At 37.5% G+C, this 24436-nt stretch overlaps 1 long non-coding RNA gene across 1 annotated transcript; it reads right to left on the bottom strand.

The window, feature by feature from the left end:
* Window positions 1-285: 285 nt before the first annotated feature.
* On the bottom strand, window positions 286-23139 carry LOC139015562 (uncharacterized). The gene is made up of 3 exons (XR_011472459.1): window positions 22784-23139; window positions 2849-2951; window positions 286-429 (listed from the first exon to the last, which is right to left on the bottom strand). It is a non-coding gene; the product is annotated as an uncharacterized lncRNA (long non-coding RNA).
* Between the last annotated feature and the right edge of the window lie 1297 nt (window positions 23140-24436).

The following is a 24436-nucleotide window of genomic DNA, read 5'->3' as shown; positions in this document are numbered from 1 at the left end:
AAACAACAGTACACCAAACCAAAACAAATCTGGGCCCAGATGGTTTCATTGGTGAAATAACACCAATTTCACAGAGTTTTACAGAAGGTTAAAAGAGGTAATACTTTCCAATATATTCTATGAGGACAGCACTATTACTCTGATACCAAAACCAGACACAGACTATATACAAAAAAGAAAGAAGGATGGAAGAAACAGGGAAAGAAAGAAAGAAAGAAAGAAAGAAAGAAAGAAAGAAAGAAAGAAAGAAAGAAAGAAAGAAAGAAAGAAAGAAAGAAAGCAATATGCTCTGTGAACATCTATGCAAAAACTTGAAATAAAAGTTTAGCAAATTTAATCCAACAATATATAAAAAGGATATTACATCATGACCAAGTGAGGTTCATCCCAGGAATGCAAGGTTGGCTTAGCATTAGAAAATTGATGTTTCTAAAAAAGAATAAGCAACAAATTAGAAGGGGGACCATCTCAATCTGATAGAGAGGAGCTATGGGAAATCAACAACTGACATCATATTTAATGATAAATGACTTGAATACTCTGCTTCTACTTAATATACTGGAGGTTGTAGCCAATGCAATAGATAAGAAAAGAAATAAAAGGTATACAGATTAGGAAGGAAGACATAAAACTGTCTTTATTCTGAGATAACATGATAATTTGTATATATAATGCTAAAGAATCTACAAAAAAGCAGTTAGAACCAGTAAGTTAAGTAAGGTTGTAGGATCCCAGTTCAATATGCAAAAGTTAGCTGACTTTCTTACATACTAGAAACAACCAGAAATTAAAATTAAAAACAATACTATTTACAATAGTATTAAAAATATTAAATACTGAGGGATACACATGACAAAAATACATAAGACCTGTACACTGAAAACTACAAAACATTCCTGAGAGAAATTTAAAAACACCTAAATAAATGGGGAGGTATATTATGTTCATGAATCAGAAGACATTGTTATATATCAATTCTCCCCACATGATCCATAAGTTCAATGCTATCTCAGTTAAAATCCCAGTAGGCTTTTTTGGTAGAAATTGACAAGTTGATTCTAAAATTCATATGGAATAGTGAAGGACCTAGAATAGCAAGAGCAATTTTGAAATAAAAGAACAAAAGATCGTGACTTACACGATCTAACTTCAGCACTTAAAAGCTGCAGTAATCAAGAGTGTGGTATTGCTATCCAGATAGACAAATAGAGCAATAAACAGAATGTAAAGTCCAGAAATAGATCTATACATATAAGGTCAATTGATTTCCAACAAAGATCCAAAGGCAATTTAGTTGAGAAAGAATAATCTTTTTAACAAATGATGCCAGAACAATTTAATGTGCATATGCAAAAAAATCAGTTGTGATCCATACCTCGCACCAAATATAAAAACTAAACCAAAATAATCACAGATCTAAATGTAAAACCTAAAACCATACAATTTCTAAAAGAAGAAGAAGGAGGAGGAGGAGGAGAAGAAGGAGGAGAAGAAGAAAAACTTCATGAAATTGGGTTAGGCAAAGATTTCTCAGGTATAAAAACAAAAACATAATTGATATAATTAAAAACTGATAAATCAAAACATATAATCAAAATTAAGAACTTTTGCTTATTGAAAGGCACTTAAAAAAGTAAAAGTCACATACTAAGAGAAAACATTTGCAAGTCATATGTGTGATAATGCCTTTTTATAAACAGAATATATAAAGAACTCAAATCTCAAAAATAAGAAAAAATTTTTGAACAAAATATGGGCAAAAGATATGAAGACACTTTCCTAAGAACATATACAGATGACAAATAAGCACATAAAAAGATATTCAAGCCCAGCTGGCCTGGCTCAGTGGTTAAGTGTTGACCTATGAACCTGGAGGTCACAGTTTGATTCCAGTCAGGGCACAAGCCGGATTGTGGGCTCAGTCCCCAGTGTGGGGCATGCAAGAGGCAGCGATCAATGACTCTCTCTCATCACTGATGTTTCTGTCTCTCTCTCCCTATCCCTTCCTCTCTGAAGTCAATAAAAATATATATTAAAAAATAAATATATATTTTAAAACAATATTTAAAAAAATGAAACTTAACATCACTAGTTGTCAGGGAAATGCAAATTTAAACCATTAAGAGATATAACTACACACCAATTGGAACAGCAAAAAAAAAAAAAAAAATGATTGACCATACCAAGGGCTGACAAGGATGTGGAATAACTGGAACTCTCAGCACTACTGGTGGTGAGAATATAAAATGGTACAACCACTATGTACAGTAGTTTCGTGCTTTCTTAAAAAGTTAATCATATGCCTAGCAGTCAGGTATCTATCCAAGATATATGAAAGCACATGTCCATTCAAATACTTATGAATATTCTTAAAAGCTTTATTTGGTAATATCTCATACTGGAAAATATCCCAAATGTCCATCAACATGTGGATGCTTAAAGAAATGGTATAATATTCATACAATGGAATCTAATCAACACTAAAAAGGAGTAAACTATTGATATACATTTAATGGAGACATATTTCAGAATAATTATCTGAGTGAAAGAATCCAGACCAAAAAAAGTATATACTGTAGGATTCCATTTTTATAAAATTCTAGAAAATGCAAATTAATCTACAGTGACAGCGGATCTATGTTTGCCTTAATGATGGGGGAGGGGAAGGCAAGGGAAAATTTGGGTGGGGTAATGAATATGCTGATTACCTTATTGTATTGATGAGTTCACAGTTGTATACACATTTTAAAACTTGCCAAACATAGCCCTAGCCGGTTTGGCTCAGTGGATAGAGTGTTGGTCTGCGGACCAGAGGGTCTGGGATTTGATTCTGGTCATGGGTACTTACCTTGGTTACAGGCTCCTCCCCGGCCCAGGTCCTGGGCAACCAATCAATGTGTTTTTCTCACATCAATGTTTCTCTCTGTCTTTCCCTCTTTCTTCCACTCTCACTAAAAAGCAATGAAAAAAGATCTTCGGTGAGGAGCAACAAAAACAAACAAACAAACACTTGCCAAACATGTTAAACTACACTCTAAACATATACAGTTTATTATCTGCCAGTTATATGTCAATAAGTCTGTTTTTAAGAGTTGATAGGATGTTTTCATGCTATCAAGTATTACTGCACAGATTAATTGGTCATTGAAAAGGGAAAAATGAGTCTACAGACCAGATATCTGACAGCTGTCATGGTAACTTAACCAACATTACTAATAGTGGGACAAACTGGCATTAGATGCCTCCTGATGTAATTCAGTAAATTCACAGCATCTCCTATTTTTTACCGAAAGGCTTAACCTACATCTAATTAAATCTTTAGGCTTAAATTTAAGTTTGGAGAAAATACCAGGAATAGAGGGGAAAATATTAAGTAAGTTTTCATGAAATAATTAGACAAATTTAGAATGTGGGACATTCTACAGGGAAAGTTTCCTAGTCTTTTAAAAAGTTAAAACATGGGGCTGAACCGGTTTGGCTCAGTGGATGGAGCATCGGCCTGAGGACTGAAGGGTCCTGGGTTCAATTCCGGTCAAGGGCATGTACCTTGGCTGCGGGCACATCCCCAGTGGGGGGCGTGCAGGAGGCGGCTGATGGATGTTTCTCTCTCATCGATGTTTCTAACTCTCTAACCCTCTCCCTTCTTCTATGTAAAAAATCAATAAAATATATATATTAAAAAAAGGTAAAACATGGGGGAAAGTTGATGAAGAAGAACAAATGCCATGTGTGACTCTTTATTGAATTCTACTTTAAAAAATAAAAGAAACAAAAAATATTTTGAAGAAAATGAATGATAATTTGGTGAGAACTAAAACTTTATCAAATTTTGTATTTGCTCTGGCACAAAAATCTTCTCTCTTCAAGCTTATTTACCACATTCCTCAGTGAAAAGAAAATTGCCCACATATGATTGCAGAGATCTTGTGAAGCCATATGCCCTGGAAATGTAAAGCAGACTGTAGCTTAAAGGAGGGGAGGAAACGGAAGTGGTTCCTTAATGAAACGAGGCCACCATGCAGAATTACAGTCCCTTCTATCTTGAAAAAGACTGTATAGGGAATGTCAGCTATGCCTTTAGTATGACCTCCAGTGGAATCACTCTGGTTTTCCTCCTTTGTGTTGCACTGACACCATCAAAGAATCCCTGTTTGTTATCCCCTTTGGACATGCAAAGACCACTGATGATGCTAGAGTGGAATTTGCAAAGTAAAACTTCCAATGGAAAAACAATCTTAACACTCTCTGTAGAGATGAAGCTCTAGGGTGTTTGACTGAACAGCTATCCTTGCAGATTTGGAAAAGAAATCTGTGTGCTTCATGGCTTTCTGGCTAAGCAAACATTGATGGCAATGGAAGCTGCCAATCTTCCTGCGTTAAGTCTGCTGATCATCTCCATGAAAGACATCAGCTTCATCAGATTCAGGGCTTCAAATCACCACTTTTTCAAGGTGTGTTTTTGTTTTAAACAAGAAAGGACAATGTAAAATAATATACTTTTCCTATAGACAAAAAATTGCTGGCTTTCTAAAAGGCAGGTCTTGAACACTTGAATGACCTCCAGGGGAGAAAAATAGAGGGGAGAGACAGGAAATGTTGAGGGTAAAAGAACATGTACTTAGGCCAATTGGACATGGATGAATTTATTCATGGCTTGACTTATTGGTGGATACTTTTGATCAAATCCATGAGGTCATTCTTTCCATTCAAAGCCTCATGCACTGTTAGGAAAGCTGCCGAGCCTCTCTTCTACCCAAACTGCTGCTCTGGGAAAGGAGATAGAAGGAGGCAATCGAATTAACTTCAATGCTAGAAAAAATGTTTCTTTAGGCTGAAGTAGAGAGCAATTTTTAAAAAAAGTTTCCTGTAGGCAAGACTCTAAACACCTGGAACCCTGCAGAATTCTTTTGATGGCTATTTCTGCTCCAGTGATCTTGAAATAAAATGTGTTCATGATCCTTAACTCGCTGACATCAAGCATACAGACTCTGCCAAAAATGACCTCAGAACAGAATGGATGCTACATAGATTAACCCTAAAGAGCCCTGGAAAAAGCTGGTGCTCCTGGACACAAGCCTGCCCTTGTATCGCAAAGTGTGCGAGGGAAGCTCAGATTCCATTACCACGTTTGTCAACTATGTTTGTGAACAAGCGTTTTTCATCACTTGTCGGCCAAATCAAAAGACAGAATCCACTGACCGTCAAAGATGACATTTGCATTTTACCAAACAGCACTTCACAAGTTCAGCCTCTCATTCATGCTGAACAACACCAGCTTTGCTGTTAAATTTACTTCTGAGCCAATTAAAGTGTATCTTTTATTTGTCTGCATAGAAAATGCCACATTTGCAGCAATTTCCCATATTTTTCAAGAAATTGATTTCTGCTTGAAAAATGGGAGTGCAATATAAGCATAAAGATTGTTTTTTACGTCTTGTGTTAGTATAAAAAATGAATTTCCTTTGTTGCAAATGGTGTAAAACACTGTGGATCTACATTTATGTGCATGTGCAGGGCATGGGCGCCATCTTGTATTACCAATTGTTAAACTTCCTTACAATGCTACTATGATAAAATGGCATTTCTATACATTAACTTAAAACATTTTATATTTTAGTGTCTAGGGGTAAATATTGGAAGAATTTAATAACAGTATATTCATAGTCAATAAGCTATCATAATATCTTATTTATCCCAATATAGAACACTCCACACCATGACTTATAATAGAGATGTCATAGAACAATTCAATAAAATAGAGATGACAGGAAGAAATTCAAATATATATGATGGGTTCATATATAGCCAAATTGGCATTTCAATTCAGGGCAATGCATGATTCATTGAATAAATGGTGTTGGCATAATTTATTCTCCACCTTAAATAAACCCCTAAACAATAAAATGTCATACTTACTTTTACAAATTACTTGGGAAAAGCAAATGGAAGATTAGAGCCAAATGAACTGCATCATGTGATGGGCCAAATGTTATTTCCCCTAATATACAAATTTCTCGTATTAATTCATAAGAAAAAGAAAACAACCCATTAAAAATGGGCAAAGAGCCTGGCCGGCATGGCTCCGTGGCTGAGCATCGATCTATGAACTAGTAGGTCACGATTCAATTCCTGATCAGGGCACATGTTGGGGTTGTAGGCTTGATCCCCAATAGGGGGCTTGCTGATCAATGATTCTCTCTCATCATTGATGTTTCTATCGCTCTCTCTTCCTCTCTGAAATCAATCAAAGTATATTTTAAAAAGAAGTTGTAGTATATATCAATGGAATGTTATTCAGCTATTAAAAAAAAAAAAAAAAGGAGCCCTAGCCCATTTGGCTCAGTGGATAGAGAGTCGGCCTGTGGACCAGCCTGTGGTCCCAGGTTTGATTCTGATCAAGGGCACGAACCTCGGTTGCAGGCTCCTCCCCTGCCCGGATCCTGGTCAGGGGTCCTGCTGGAGGCAACCAATCGATGTGTTTCTCTCACATCAACATTTCTCTCTGTCTTTCCTTCTCTAAAAATCTACTCTCTCCAAAAATCAATGCAAAAATATCCTCGGGTGAGGATTAAAACAAACAAACAAACCAACGAGAAAATCCAACCATTTGTGACAACATGAATGTTGACAGCATTATGCTAAGTTAAATCAGACTTGTAGTTACCAGAGGCAGAGGGCGAGGTAGGGGAAACTGGAAGAAGATGCCTAAAAGGTACAAATTTCCAGTTATAAGAGAAATAGGTCCTGGGGTATAATGTACAACATGACGAGGATAGCTAACCCTGCTATGTGATATGTAGGAAAGTTGAGTAAATCCTAAGAAAAATTTCCCCCTATTTTTCTTTTTGTTGGATCTGTATGAGAAGATAAATATTAGCTGAGCTTATTGTGGTAATCATTTCACAATATATGTAAATGAATCCATCATGCTGTATGCCTTAAAGGTATATGGTGGTGAATATCAAGTATTTCTCAATAAAACTGGAAAGAACATACACAATATATATTAAATTTAAGATTTATTGGGACAACAGGTATCTTATTGTACAAAACAAATCTTACACAACAAATTCATATTGGTTTGTAATTGATAAATACAGCATAAGTAATTAAAAAATAAAACAGACTTAGAAAGACTTAGAAAGTTACTTTTAGTATTTTTTAGTACATATCACTTAAGTGTAAATATCTAAATTTCCTGTGAATTAAAAAGATTTATGGTGAGTAAATAACTAAGCAAATTTAAACAACTCAAATATAGATAATAGAAAGATACCCCTACATTCTAATGAAAATTTACTCTAAATTATTCAAAGAATGGGCATTAAAATTATTTAGAAAGAACTTAAATTTCAACTTAGAAATGATCAAGTTAATGTACTACCACCGTATAATGAAATATTTGTGTTATGATTAAAATTATATTTATGAAGATTTTATAAACACTTGAAAAATGCTAGATATATTATCTTTTAAGAGTAGTATACAAAATTCTATTTGCTTATAATCACAACCAAAGAACATGACAGCAACTATAACACAACTTTTGTACAGAAAAAAGGCCAAAAGGCAATAGAATAAACTGTCAAAAACCAGTTGTCTTTAGGAGCTGTGTGATATGGATTTTTTTTCCTTTTTTTCTATTTTATCTTTTTTCCAACTATTCCGAAATAATTACTCTATAGTACTTTATTACTATAAATGTATTAGAGTTTTATTTAAGTATATTTAGGACTTTACTTGGGGATATTATTATTAAGGGATGAACACAGTGCTACACTATTATTTATAAGAAAATACTATATAATATATATAAAAACAATAACTTAATTTATATATTCTTACATGTAGCATGTTTTATACCTAAATAGTAATTATTATTTAGCAAATTATTACTGCTTGTTAGTATTACTAGAACATATATTAATACTACTAAAGACTAATAATTATATAAGGATAAATAATTATATATTGTATTGCATAAATACAATATTTGCATAGTACATATTTGCATTTACAAATTTGCATAGTAAAATTTTGAATTATCATATAATAAAGTTCTACATGTATAAATAATGACTTTGTTAATAATACTTATTATTATATATAGTACTTTACCCCTTAATAATAATGGCTATTTAGTAAATAATAGTAACTATTGAATGATACATAAAGAGCTAAATATTGTAAGGCAATAAATAATATTTGGACAGTTAATCATACATTGTAAATTTATAAAAATTTATTTCCTAGAGTTCAATGCTGAAACCTCATAGAGAATTTGATTCAACTCTTAAATATGATGCTTCATTAATAGTGTGGAATTTTGGCCCCTATTAACTGAGCTCACATTCCTGTGCATTAGCTTACAGCAGTTACTGTTTACAGTGTCTAGGACTTTTGAAAAAGTCATATTAATAGTAAATAAGGAAGCATGATTATGTTAATCCAGTATGGGACACTCTACCATGGCATGTCATAGTAGAAAGGTCAAATAATACCACGCAACTGATATCATACAGAAAGAAAACCAAGGGAAAAACAGGAGTATTGTCTCATGCAATCTTACTGGACCATCATTTGGCATCTGAGAGCCTTTGTCCTAAAAGCATAAACAGATATCATGTCGCTAAATCATCATATTATTTAGAGAAATAGTCACATGCCAATAAAGAATATTCCTGCCCAGCTGGCATGGCTCAGTGGTTGAGCATCAATCTATGAACCAGGAGGTTACGGTTTGATTCCTGGTCAGGGCACATGCCCAGGTTATGGGCTCAATCCTCAGTGTGGGGCATGCAAGAAGCAGCCAATCAATGATTCTCTTTCATTATTAATGTTTCTCTCTCTCTCTCTCTCTCTCCCTCTCCCCCTTGGTTTCTGAAATCAATAAAAATATATTAAACAAAAAAGAACATTTCTACTTCTGACTCCTCCCTTCTGTACATAGTTGAATGTTGCTGCTGTGGTCACCATGTCCATTTGTCAACCAGCAAACTTTTTTTTTTTAATCCTCATCTGAGGATATTTTTTCTATTGCTTTTTAGAGAAAGTGGAAGGAAGAGGGAGAAACTGAAACACCGATGTGAGAGAGACACATCAGTTAGTTGCCTCCCATATGCCCCCGAACAGAATCAGAAGCCTGCAACCGAGGTATGTGCCCTTGACCAGAATCAAACCAGGGACCCTTCAGTCCACAGGCTGACACTCTATCCACTGAGCCAAACCAGCTAGGGCTAGGCTCAACCAGCAAACTTGGTGGCAATAAAGTATGGGTGAGCTAAAGATGCCAAGGATCAGTACCTCCTTCAAAAGTCCGCTTATTATTATTTTTGTTGATCCTCTAACTCACTGGAAAAAGAGACATTAATATTAGTATAATGTCTTATTCTCACCAGCCTCCCAAGAGAGGTTTTTACCTGAATCAACAGACAACCCAGTCAAGTCATCAGATCCAAAGGAAACAAAAATTTTTTGGCATCTACTATGTAACAGGCTTTTTGAGTTTTAAGGCATATAACACTAGGGTAGGTAAAATGGGGTGGGAAATGAAATAATTTAGGGCACCAGGGAAATCTCCTAGAACCTACGGTACAAGTACATGGCTAGGAACACACAGTCCTAAGCCAAGACCTCGTTCCCATGTCTCAGGCCCTGCTCACTGCATCCGGCTGTGCCTCAACGTTTCTCACTGGTATTGGCTCTCACTATAACTCAGGCCCTCTCCTCCCAGCTTTGCTTCCTCATCTCCAAATTCAGCTGTCTCAGCCTTAACCTAAATGACCTTTCAGCCTCTCACTGATTAAAATTTCCCTCTGGGTCTCTTAGTTCAAATTCTAGAAAGAGAATGTGATCATTGATTCCATGAATGAGTCTATGCATGAATAAATTGATCAATAAATGAATATGTTCAGCATAATTCTCCTTTGAGTTAGAACATTGATTGAAGATTAAAAAAAACAACAACATTGAAGTCTCCTATTTCCCCAAAACGTCCATAGATAATTTGCAGAGTGAACTTAGGGTAGCATATTGTGTCATCTATTCCATCATGATGTTGTACTATGTAATATTTGTATGTAATATTTTGTTAGGCAATGTTTAATTATGTAATATTTGGAAGGCTCTATTTAAAGTCCTTTGTACTTACACTCCCAAACTATATCTATTAAATTAGTGTCATTTTGAAATAAAGTCCATTAAAGTGTTAATTAAACTGAAATATTCTGTATTATAGGTCAGGCACTCGTTAAGTACCTCATTGTTTCATTTAATCCTAACAACACCTAAAGAATAGGTACTATTGTTAGACTGGCATGAAGGAATTTAGGCACACCTAGTTTAGAAGTCAGTTGCACAATGTCACAGTGGAGGGAGAATTCCTGCAGGGTTTCTCTGACTACAGTTCATGTGGTTAGCCATTGCCCTACATAGGCTACTTTGTACTCCTCAGTGAAATAAGATTTTTAAGTCCTGTGTTATATAAATGTAGTTAATACAAACATTTGCTAAAGTTTTAGCAATCAGTCAAATATTGTGACTAGTAACTTGAAAATATAGTAGACTTGGCAAAGTGGGGAAATGTTATCTTTAACGTTTCTTGTAAGCACTTAAAAATTTTTGGCAATTGATGCAGAACTCTGCATTTTGCAAGAAGATGTTCATATCAGCCCCAATACTGTTATCAGTTATGTTGTTAGCAGGTCAGAGTTGAACTTATGATCTTTATTCATAGCGAGAGTAACCTATAGAATTTTTCCTGACTTGCAAAGCTTTAAGGAGTATTTCTCAATTCCAACTCAAATAGCCTTATCATTTAAAAATTATTAGCCACTACTCTAAAATATACATAAATTCACATGATTTAAAAAGCAAATCCAATGTATAATTTTTATGTGTATTTTCCTTTGGATTGTTTGTGATTATTACATATTTTGATGCTTTGAGCATATTACTTTGCTGTTATCACCAATAAACTACTGTATCACTGCATATCCATTTCTACTTTACTGTAAAAATATGATTCCGTTGGCCTTATGACATAAGGTCATAGTAGTTGTCCTTTAGTTCATCCTCTTGTCTCCATATAAAGTTTTAACCATTTCCATCTAAAGATTGCCTTTCTAGTCTTCTAAATCCCCAATAAAGAAAGACCTGTCTACATTATCTATGGCCTCAATTCTCTATTTCCCATTGGGTATGAATGTTGGTCTGAAACTGTATTGCATCATTTGTAATTCCATACTGCATTTCTTGAGTGAGTTGAGCTCTAACTTGACCTTGATGCCTAGAACATTTCTCTTTGAGAAGTTCAAGGTTCATGAAAGTGAAACCACAGAGAGGGGAATATTTACAGCACATTACATGGCTCCAGAGTCATGATTCATAAAAGAGTAAAGACTGTTTCTCCTATTCTAACCCACAGAATCAACCAATCTATAGACAAAGCACAGAAGGCTGCATTATGATCACAAAACAGAATATAAATTTATCAACTTAACCATATAAACATTGAAGAACAGCTAAAAGAGGTCAGGAAGTAAGGGAAAGAGGAGATGTGGATGAGAGGGTATAATGTTAATATCCTCATCATTTAAGATGTGCAATCAAGCCTGGCCGACATAGCTCAGTGGTTGAGCATCAACCTGTGAGCGAGGAAGTCACAGTTTGATTCCCGTTCAGGGGACATGCCTGGGTTGTGGGCTCAATTCCCAGTGTGGAATTGAGGCAGCCAATCAATGATTCTCTCTCATTATTGATGTTTCTATCTCTCTCTCTCCCTTCCTCTCTGAAATCAATAAAAATATTTTTTAGATGTGCAATCAAGAGAGACTCCTAAATGCCAATAGCATAAGTAATAGTTTTTAGTATGTACTATTTATAGTTATAAAGAAACTAAAAATAGTAATACAAATTGGGGCAATGGGGGAGCTGAATCCTCACCTATGACAGCAAAAAAATCAATATATAATATTCAAAATTGACAGATGAAAAAATGATGATGTAAGTATAGAATTTAAAGTTGCATTAGGTAACCACTGACAGAGCTTACAACATACTTGATTACCATTGGCTGCTTCTGGTTAGACAGGTTAAAAGTAAAGAGCAATGATGTAGGGACTGGTCCTTCCTCATTGTAAGTTTTTCTGAACTGTTTAAATTTTTTAATTCTATGCTTTATTACTTGGATTTAAAAGGTACCAAAAATTTAAAAGAGTAAATTATGCTATTTTATTCCACTTACAGAAAATAATTTAAGAGAGACACTAATAACTCCAGGTCTCTATTAATTGGCTATTCTCATGGTGGCAACAAAATAAAACTGAGGTTCAAAAATTATCATGCAAAAAATTATCATGCAGATGTATTGTGAGATAATGATACACCTTTATTAATGAAAAACTATACTGAGTTTCAAAAGTGTCAGTGTTGAGTGTAATCTTATTTCAACTTTTAGAATTTGATTGAGAACATATGATGAGGACAATGACTCCTTACTACTCAAATATTTGATTAAACTAGAATTTTTTTTCTGCATAATTTCTTGTGAATTTATATTATCCTCAAAATTTGGCAAAGTTGAAGAATAGGTTCTACCTTGATTCTTCAGAAAAGCTACTAAAAGAACCGAGAGGGAAAATCTGCACTCTAAAAATGTTTTATATAAGAACTACAAATTTAGAATGAGTTATTTTTTATTGTTGTGCATATAAAGTTTAGATTTTTTAAAAATATATTTTTATTGATTTCTGAGAGAAAGCGAGAGGGATAGAAACATCAATGATGAGAGAGAATCATTCATTGGCTGCCTCCTGCACCTCCTGGGGATCGAGCCCACAACCTGAGCTCTTAACCAGAATCAAACCTGCTAGGGCTAAAGTTTAGACTTTTAAATGTGATATCCTTTGCTTATTGTTTTAGGAAAAGAGAAAGAATCCAGAAAGGCTTATGTCTTTTTAACAATTATAAATTAGTTTGCATGTTTAATGTCTCTCTTACTTCTAATAGGCCTATTATAATATAACCTAATGATACTTCTCCCAGGTTGGGTTCTCCAGAAGCAATGCTGAAGCATATTTGGAATGTGAGATGGTATCAATGCTTGTAAAAGCAGGTGGGAAGAACTAGGTAGATGAACTGCAATGCAGGCCCCATAACGCCCCTGGCAGGTAAGGGATCTGGGGCAAGCACTGTCTAATAAAGTTGTCCCTCATTGGACCGAAATGGCTGGGACTTAATACCACCTCTGGATGCAGGCTGCCCGGGACTCTTTGCAGCCCAGGCAGACCCTGAAGCCTCCGTCAGCTGGAAGCTGTGTTCTGATCAACCTCCCCACAGTCAGGAACCTCCTTAAAGGGGATCTGGGTGGCATATTTCTGTGTCTACCTCACCACTAATTTATGCTAATTAAATGTAACAAACGCATTCATCTCATTGTAGAGAAACACGTATGGTAAATTGAGTACATGGGTAGCTGTGCTGTGCCCCACAGTGTCTGTGGGAAATGGGTTTGCGGGTTGCTTCAGTCATCCCTGCTTCTGCTCAAATATTAGTTCAGGATCCACAGCTCCACGCACTTGCAAACGTCCTCTTGCCAACTTCCGCTGACTCTGCCTCCGTTGCCTTTAATCTTGACTCCACCTCTCTACTTAGCCCCATCTAATTCACAACCTGACTTTTGACTATTAAGACACCACTTTCAGGAACCTCACCAAAATAGCGGATCACCAGGCAGGTTCCACAGCCACCACCATCCCCACCCCCATGACTCTAACTGTCGGGAGCAGAGCATGACATGCATGACACCAGAGGCTGGGCAAATCAGAATTCAGCAAAGACAAAGCAATTCCACCCTCAGCTGGAAGTGGCTCCGGAGGCCACTGGGCCAGTCACCCATTTGTCAGTTGTTTCTGCCTGTTACTCTGATTTTCGGTTGGGGGACCACCACCCCCTTTCTTGGGTCACATGTGTCAGGGAGGCTCACCCAACCCCTGTGAGTCTGTGGTGGGTGGTGCTGTGCCCTAGGTCTGGCCAATCAGCCAATCTGGGTGCCATGATTGGATCAGAAATGGACACCTGAACCAGCCAGGGCAATAAAGCTCTATTCCAAGACTTCTGTCAGAAGTTATTAAAAGTTATTTCTCCACAAAAATGCTCTGTGTATGGCTATTTTAAACCTCTATTCAGCCATGCTTGAAATGGACATCTGAACCACAAGAGCCAATAAGCATTTTTCTCTGCCTAAACTCAAATGAGTCTAATATAAATCCTCTCACAACCTAAGTGCTGGTCCAGTTGATTTGATGGGGAAGTCCACTGCTCCTGCTTTCACCAAATCAAAAGCCTCTTTGTAAGTTCACCCTTTATTCCACCCTTGGAGCTGTAGTGGGCATAGGCCTTCATGCAAGTATTTTGTCTACATCAGTGGTTCCCTAACTTGGCAGCATATCAGAATCTACTAGGAAACTTGAAAACTGGAGATTCCTGAACCTCTCCCTGGATCTACAGAATTAGAATTTTGGGGTTTGTGGCCAAGGAATGTGTATTTTTTAACCAACTGCCAGATTTCAAAGCCACGAATCCACCATAATGTGAAATAATTGTTCTATTAAATTGAATACATTGGCTAGCTGGAATACAGTCACGTACATGTCTCCTATGTGTTTGCATTATACCTTCTGCAGATCCGGTCCTTAAGTTCAAGAAGTAAACATACATTCTTCCTAAAGGAGCAGCAGCAGCTCTGGTGGAAAACAATTCAGGTAGAAGAAAACTGAGAAGTGGATTTACCACGAGAGTAATAGAGTTAGTTTTAAGGCTCCTCATTTAATTTTGTAAGTGTGTCTATGACCATATCTTCCTGGAAACTTTATAAGAGTACAACATTTCAACCACAAATAGTTGAGACCACTGTCTCTTTCCATTTCCACTTCTTCTCAGTCATATTTCCCCTTGTATTGGGTGGCATGGGAGCAACCATGGGCATCTTTGGACCATGATAAAGGAAGTTGATGGGGTTATATACAGTTCTGGTTTAACGGGATTACTTATGTGTTCACAGACTCTTCTTTGTATAGTTTAGTTACTACCAGCTGCTCCAGGGCAAGAACAATTTTTAGAGATGCCCCTACCACTCTCTATTTCAATGCACTCCACCTTGTGGAATGAAGGAACAGGTCCTGACATGACCCTTGGAATATGCCACAACATTAGGGGCACTGAAGACAAGGTGGTCAGTGAGTGAGGTCAATTCAAATAGTATTTAAGATAGTTCCTGCAACACACCAACCTCTGAAATGTCTTGAAATCTCAGGGCTCATATGTAAAATACACTTGAGATAAGTTTTCCTGAAATTGATAGCAATCCTAAAATTGTCCAAGCCAATACCAAGGACAACTTGTGAAGACAAAATAAACCTTTCCACATTATCAATAATAAGAAAAAGTCATTAAACACTCTTTGACCCACCACACTCCTTCTATTCTCTTAGTAGAAAGTAGGACAAAGTTATTCTTGCAAGAATAGGCAATCAAATGTATACAGATAATTATTTTATTGAGTGGCATATTGGTTAGCTAATTATAAAAAATCTGTTATTTTCTAGGTTTTGAGATCTTTCCAGAGTTTGTCAGCTTTAAATGTTTTGTTGTTATAGTGATGATTTATATTATAACTCTAAATAAATATTTAATTTCTTATATAAAATTTAAATTATTTTTCTTCTTTTTAAGAGGAAAGCAGTGTAAACTTCAGGCCTCTAGATTTCCCCTGGTTTGGAGTACCTCATCCCTGCATGGTGGTAGATGTGCTCAAACCTCATGGGTCTGCCTTTCCCAGCTACCTCGGTCTCCTGAAAATCAAATCTGCTTATTATAAGTCATAGAATGCACTGTTGATGGATCTAATGACTCAGTAGGAATGAGCCAGTAATGACTCTGAAGGAATCTGTGTGGCCAGGCAGATAAATAATACATCGTTTAAAGTTTTCTGAATTCTTACAGGGTTTTGGAAGAACATTCTTTAAAAGGAATTAGGAAGGAGAACATATTGTGGCCAGGGAGAAAAATATGTAAACAATCAGTTACGATTAAGCATGCTAGATGAAAGGTGATTTATCTCTTATTTCCCTCTATTGTAAATACTACAAAATCATCAGCACGTGAAGAGGCAATTAAGCAGATAGCATCTAACAGAGCCAGCCTGGGTTGGCTCAGTATAACTTCAGAATCCATTTGTTCCTTCTCGGCAAGGGCATTGCTGCAAATCGGTTTCATGTAGATGATGCAAATAGCATATGGAAGAAATTGCCCATTTTCTTTATTAAAAACACACCCAGGTTTCCATGTATGCCGAATCTCACTCCTAGCTTTTGCCCCTAATAGGCATTATGGGAGAAATCAATTCCTATGTCGACAGGCATTATGGGAGAAATCAATTCCTATGTGCTCCCTTGACCTATGCATCCTATTTCCTATACCACTTTGAACCATCTCAGTATTTACAATGCAACATTTAAATGCTGTTCATTTAAATTCTCTGCTCCAAGTGTCTTTAGTCATATATTGGTTTACTAAAAAATAGGTTTCAAAATAGGTTTACTAAAATATGGCTGTTAAAGTTTGGTAAATACTGGTTTATACAACATCAAACTGGTTTCTTTACACGTTTGTGGCAAGACTTCAGGGAGCTTTTAATAATGAATCTCGGAGTGCAGAGTATAGAATGTAGTTTGCAATGGTTTCCAAATTATTTGATCACAAAACCCTTTTTTCAGGAACTAATATTCCAGGGACCATAACTTTTGATAAATGCTACTTTGGACTAAAATAAAATTAAATAATAGAATGTAAATACTTTATACATAAAATGCTTTATATATAAAAACAAAAGAAATTTGTTTGCATTATACCTTCTGCAGATCCGGTCCTTAAGCCCACTGCACTCAAAAGAATCAATTGGTTCTCTCATTCCTTTCTCCGAGGAACCATTTAAACTATCTGTATAAATCTGATAAAAAACAAACTAAGACAAATGTATTTACTTGCATAATTTTCTGCTATTTTATATTACAAAGAGGTTATAAAAAGGTATACAGACTTCTAGCTATCAAGCTTCTGTCTGCTGCCTTAGTAGCTTTCACTACCATATTTCATATTATTTTATTTTTAAATATATTGATTGAGTGATTGTTTGATTGCTTTCAGAGAGTAAGGGAGAGAGAGATGGAAACATCACTGATGAGAGAGAATCACTAATTGGCTACCTCCTGCATGCCCCACAATGGGGATCAAGCTCGCAACCCTAGCATGTGCCCTGATCAGGAATCAAACCGTGACCTCCTGGGTTCATAGGTCAATGCTCAACCACTAAGCCATGCCAGCTGGGCACTACCATATTTTAGATTCTCCACTGCATTTATTAAAGGACAGTGACTAATCAATGCAATCCCTATCAAAATCCCAATGGCAAATCTTTGAAGAAATAGAAAAATTCATTCTAAAACTCATATGGTATCTTAAGGACCCTGAATAGCAAAATACAATTTTGGAAAAGAACAAAATTGGAGGACACACTTCCTGATTTCAAAACATATTACAAAGATACAGTAACCAAACAGTGTGGTTAGTGGCATAAAGATAGACAGTTGGATCAATGGAATAGAATACAGAGCCCAGAAATAAATCCTCACATATATGATCAAATGATCTTCAACAAGGGTACCAAGACTACTTGATGGGGAAAGGACAGTCATTTCAATAAATGGTGCTGGGAAAACTGGATATGTACAATAGGGTAAAGTTAGACTCTTGTCTTACATCATATGTAAAAATTAAATCAAAATGATTAAAGCCTTGGACATGGGACCTACAACTACAAAACTCACAGAAGAAAACAAAGGAGGAAAGCTTCATGATGTTGGACGTGGCAATGATTTTTTTACTATGACAACAAAATTACAGGTTACCAAAGAAAAATAGACAAATGGGACTGCATCCAACTTAAAAACCTTTGTGCATCAAAGGACACAATCAAATGAGTGAAAGGCAACCTATAGAATGGGAGAAAATATTTGCAAATCATATACCTGAAAAGGGATTAATATCAGAATAGGTAAAGAATTCCCACAACCCAACAACAAAAATCAAATAACCCAATTAAAAATTAGGCAAAGTACTTGAATAGACATTTCTCCAAAGATGATACACAAATGGCGAACAAGCATATGGAAAGATGCTCGATATCACTAATCAGCAGAGAAAGGCAAATCAAACCACAATCAGATATCACTTCACTGCCATTAGGATGATTATTATCAAAAAACAAACAAACAAACAAAAACAGAAAATAAGTGTTGGTGAAGCTGTGGAGAAATTGGAACCCTTGCCCATTGTTGGTAGGATTGTGAAATAATGCAACCAGGATGGTATACAGATTAAAAATAGAACCACCATAGGATCCAGTAATCCCACTTATGTGTATATATGCCCAAAAGAATTAAAATCAGGGTTTTGAAGAGGTGTTTGCACACCCATGTTCACAGTAGCAGTATTTACAATATCCCTATGGCCCTGGGTAAGCAATTTGGACCTGGGTGTTCTATGTCAGCACCCTCATCATAAAATGGGAGTAGAAAACAAAGGGATGGCAAGAGTTTGTGATGCTCTTACTTAACTCCCATCTGGTTTAAATTTGGTTCTGTTTAGACCTGGTATGTAGACACCTGCTAGGCATGGTAATTGCCAGCTGACACAAACACCAACCATGGTACCAATCAATCTGCCCACTGATATCAGATCTGAGGCATTCAATACTTCATAGGTTTGCATAAGTAATGACAAATACATAGGATTACCAATACACAGGATTACCAACCACTGGGGCCTCCAGCTTTTCTCTCTCTTTTTAAAAAATATATTTTATTGATTTTTTTACAGAGAGGAAGGGAGAGGGATAGAGTTAGAAACATCAATGAGAGAGAAACATCAATCAGCTGCCTCCTGCACACCCCCTACTGGGAATGTGCCCACAACCAAGGTACATGCCCTTGACCGGAATCAAACCTGGGACCCTTCAGTCTGCAGGCTGTCGCTCTATCCACTGAGCTAAACCAGTTAGGGCCAGCTTTTCTCTTTTGGTAGGCACCTCTAATAATTATGCTTGGCCTGGCCAGTGTGGCTCAGTTGGTTGGGCACTATCCCATGCACTGAAAGGCTGCCGGTTTGATGCCTGGAACAGGGCACATGCCCAGGTTGCAGGCTTGATCCCAGAACGGGGTGTGCAGATTATGTATCTTTCTACTCAAAACCCTTCAATGCCTTCTCATCTTACTCTAATAAAAAATAAAAATTATCAAAAAGATCTCAAAGTCCCTATATGATCATCCCTGCTATGACACCCTTTATGGCTTCATATCCTATCCCCTCCCCTTCTTCAATCTGCTCCTGTTGTTGGCATCCTTGCTGTTCTTTTTAAAAATTTTTTTTATTTATTAAGTTATTACATATGTGTCCTTATCCCCACATTACCCCCCATCCCCCCCACTCATGCCCTCACCCCCCTGTTGTCTGTGTTCATTGGTTAGGCCTATATGCTTGCATATAAGTCCTTTTGTTGATCTCTCCCCCTTACCCCCACCCTCCCCTACCTTCCCTCTGAGGTTTGACGGTCTGATCGATGCTTCTCTGTCTCTGGATCTGTTTTTGTTCATCAGTTTATGTTGTTCATTATATTCCATAAATGAGTGAGATTATGTGCTATTTGTCTCTCTCTAACTGGCTTATTTCACTTAGCATAATGCTCCCCAGTTCCATTCATGCCATTGCAAATGGTTAGAACTCCTTTTTTACAGCAGCGTAGTATTCCATTGTGTAGATGTACCACCATTTTTTAATCCACTCATCTACTGATGGGCACTTAGGCTGTTTCCAAATCTTAGCTATTGTAAATTGTGCTGCTATGAACATAGGGGTGCATATGTCCCTTCTAATTGGTATTTCTAGTTTCTTGGGATATATTCCTAGAAGTGGGATCACTGGGTCAAATGGGAGTTCCATTTTTAGTTTTTTGAGGAAACTCCATACTGTCTTCCATAGTGGCTGCACCAGTCTGCATTCCCACCAGCAGTGCACAAGTGTTCCCTTTTCTCTGCATCCTCTCCAGCACTTGTTGTTTGTTGATTTGTTGATGATAGCCATTCTGACAGGTGTGAGATGGTACCTCATTGTTGTTTTGATTTGCATCTCTCGGATGATTAGTGATTTTGAACATGTTTTCATATGTCTTTTGGCGTTTCTTCTGTCTTCTTTCGAAAAGTATCTATTTAGGTCTGTTGCCCATTTTTTGATTGGGTTGTTTATCTTCCTTTAGTTAAGTTATATGAGTTCCCTATAAATGTCCTTACTGTTCTCGAAACACATGAAACATATTCACACCTCAGGACATTTGCATATGCTGTTCACTTTGCTTTGGGTACTGCTCCCTTGGAGAACCACAGGGATCTGTCCCTTACTTATTTAAGGTACTTGCTCAAATGTCACTTTATTAGATGGGCCTTCCTGGACACCTTATTTAACACATTGTGGATGGACCACAAGAATTCTTGCTTCATATTACAGTGTTTTACAAAGTATCATACTTTAAGAAGATATTAGCTTGTAAGAACCTGTAATAAATAACTTCAAAATGCAATGGGTATTTAATTTTAAAGTGTGCCTTTAACATTTATGTAAAACATTTTTTGTACTCGTTCAATAGAAACTTATCTGGCCACTGGATAAAGCTAGCAATAAAACTACTGGTCCACACTGTGTTAAGATAGCAAACTACCCTTTCCATACCCAAAGACTTCCTGTTCTTCTAGTCTACTATATTTTTTTATAGCACCTTCCATTTGTTATCATCTATATATATAAAAGCCCAGCGACCGAACAACAGAACAACCAGAACAACCAGTTGACCAGTTGCTATGATGCGCACTGACCACCAGGGGGCAATGCTCAACACAGGAGCTGCCCCCTGGTGGTCAGTGTGCTACCACAGTGGGAGCACCACTCAGCTGACTGGGATGAGCAGCGGGAGCAGCCGCTAGCGGGCCCAGGGTGAGGCTGAGTCTCTGCACCTATCAAATACCTGAGACAATCTAGACCAGGGGTGGGCAAACTTTTTGACTCAATGGCCATAATGGGTTCTTAAACTGGACCGGAGGGCCGGAACAAAAGCATGGATGGAGTGTTTGTGTGAACTAATATAAATTCAAAGTAAACATCATTACATAAAAGGGTACAGTCTTTTTTTTTTTTTAGTTTTATTCATTTCAAACGGGCAGGATCCGGCCCGCAGGCCGTAGTTTGCCCACGGCTGATCTAGACTCTGGCCTGACCCCACCAGCTGATGCAGGCCCTCTAAGGTGTGTTCTAGAAAGAGCACAGGGAGCTGGAAAAGGCAGATGGCAAGAGGGGATGTGACTGTGGACCCCCTGGGGAGGTTGTCCTGATGGCTGAGGATCTTGGGGCACAGCTGCCCTGAACATCGCTGATGGTGTCACCGACCTGGCATCACACATCAAGGACATGCACCAAGTGGCTTTGGGGTGTAAAGCTCTCCGCCAGGTTCCTCCAGGACACAGAACATGCCTTTACCCAAGCTATTACCCTGAAATATCAGCTCAGACTAATTTCCTCATTCAGCAGCTGCTAGAGGGTATGTCCATAGCCACTCGGCTGACTGGGATGAGTGGTGCTCCCACAGCCAGGCCAATCCCCGCAGGCCACACCCCCAACCAGTGCATGAATCTGTGCATGGGCCTCTAGTATTATATATTCATTTATTTGTTTATTGTATGCTTCAAACAAAAATGCACATATGCTAGGACAGTGGTCGGCAAACTGCGGCCCGGCAAACTGTGGCTCGCAAGTCACATGCGGCTCTTTGGCCCCTTGAGTGTGGCTCTTCCACAAAATACCTACTTCTGTGCATGGGCCACGAAGTTTCAATCGCACTGTACGTGCACGCCCGCACGTGGTATTTTGTGGTATTTTGTGGAAGAGCCACACTCAAGGGACCAAAGAGCCACATGTGGCTTGCGAGCCGTAGTTTGCCGACCACGGTTCTAGGATATAAACTCCATGAGGTCAAGCATATTGTCTGTTTTGTCCACCATTTCTTATACAGCCAACCTCAAAAACACTGTCTGGCAGATAGTAGTTACCATAAATAGCAATTTGAATGAATAATTCAAGTTAAAATGAAAGAAGGTACATGCATTATTATAACTAAAAAACATAAACCTATAAGAACAAATCAATGATTGAAATTGCTACACTGAAGTGTTGGGTTACAGGGTAATTTTTAAATTCTCTTTTCTGAATTCACTTTATGGTAGTTACACTATTTCTGGACACTTTTAAAAATTACTATTATCTACATACTGTAATTAGATACTCTACTGCTAAGTCAAATGTTTCCTTGAAAGGTTTTTCAAGTCTGCTTAATGGGTCCTACTTGAAGTAATACAAATACAGAGTGAGAAGATATACCTTAATCCCAGGAATTTTAGTGGCTTTGTGATTGTAATTCCTCATAAATTGACCACATTAAAAAAATAATAAACTTTTTATTTTAGAGTCATTTTAGATTTACAGAAAAATTGCAAGGATAGCACAGAGTTCTGATATAATCCACATCCAGTTTCCCCTTAAGAACATCTTACATTCAAATGAACCAATAATGATACAGGATTATTTACTGAAAGCAACATCTTCTTCAGATTTCCCTAGTCTTTACCTTGTTCTTTTGTTGTTGTTCCAGGGCCCCATCCACAATCATATCACATATAGTTGTCTTGTCTCCTTAGGCTCCTCTTGGCTGTGACAGTTTCAAGGACTTTCCCTGATTTTGATGACCTTGAAAGTTTTGAAGGGTATTTTGTAGAATGTTCTTCTATTGGGATTTTTCTGATGCTTTTCCCATGATAGACTGGATTTGCGGGGTTTTGAGAGACTGCCATTCTCAACACATCGTTTCAGGTTGACTTGTCATTACTGATGTTAATTAACTTTGATCACCTGGTCAAGGTAGTTTTTGTTCTGAATTATTTTTATTTAGCAATCTATATATACAAAAGGCTAAGTGTCCATCTGTCTGACTGGTAGCTATGACCACCAGGGGGCAGACACTCAATGCAGGAGCTGCCATGATGAGCACTGGCCATTTAAGAATAAATGGCACCATGGACCTGGCACCGACAAACCAACACTTGGCTTCCCCCAAGTGGGACACAGGCCCTACCACCACCCTGGAGCGACACCCCACCAAATCACAGTCAATGCTGCCAAGACCCCATGGCACAAAATGTGGCCCACAGCCCAGCTGGGTAATGACATCATGTAGCAACGCCCAGCTTCCGTTCCCTAGAGCAGTGGTTCTCAACCTTCTGGCCCTTTAAATACAGTTCCTCATGTTGTGACCCAACCATAAAATTATTTTCGTTGCTACTTCATAACTGTAATGTTGCTACTGTTATGAATCGTAATGTAAATATCTGATATGCAGGATGGTCTTAGGCGACCCCTGTGAAAGGGTCGTTCAATCGCCAAAGGGGTCACGACCCACAGGTTGAGAACCGCTGCCCAAGAGACTATCCTCCTTGGAGTTTCTTCAGCCCAAGCACCTGACTTGCTTTATAGCCAGGTGCAAACATTTCACAGTTCAACCAAATGTCTGTGAAGCGTTTTCCCGTGCCTCATCTCATTTGATCCTCACAGAAGTCCTGGAGTAGGTAGATAGGAGACTCAGTAGAATCCTATTTTCTTTTCATTAACCGGAAAACAGAGATTTAGAAAGTTTAGAAACTTGACCCAACTGAAAAGAAGAAATGGTGGACCTTGAAAATGACTTCAGGTTTTCTCGCTGCACAGAATATAGTCAAACACTGATGCAGTTAAATATTTTACCCTTTGTTCTCCCTGCATGAGCTACAATAATAATCTGCTCCTTATTGATATTTATTGCTGTGTTGCTGACAGTTACCTGAAAGAAGTTGGGGTGCTTCACTGGGCTGGAAAAAGTTTAGCTAAATCAGAAAGCAGGTCTAATTAAGCAAGTTTATTTATATATACAAAGCTCTCACTGGCGCCAATCACATGTGTGTGTTTCGATTTGTCATTGTCGATCGTGAATTTGGTTGACATTTCTATTATAAAGAAGGGGCGAATAGCGATATTAAAATATTTCTTCTAATTCATTTTCTTTCAATGTGCACGAATCCGTGCACTGGGACACTAATAAAGAAATAATTTCCCGCCAAAACCGGTTTGGCTCAGTGGATAGAGCGTCGGCCTGTGGACTGAAAGGTCCCGGGTTCTATTCCGGTCAAGGGCATGTACCTGGGTTGTGGGCACATCCCCAGTAGGAGATGTGTAGGAGGCAGCTGATCGA

The sequence above is a fragment of the Myotis yumanensis genome, unplaced genomic scaffold (assembly GCF_028538775.1).
Source record: "Myotis yumanensis isolate MYYU_CA2020_CCGP unplaced genomic scaffold, mMyoYum1.0.hap1 SCAF_8, whole genome shotgun sequence".
Taxonomy (NCBI): Eukaryota; Metazoa; Chordata; class Mammalia; order Chiroptera; family Vespertilionidae; genus Myotis; species Myotis yumanensis.
The sequence above is the reverse complement of the archived record's forward strand: the minus strand, read 5'-3'. Positions and strand labels throughout refer to the sequence as shown.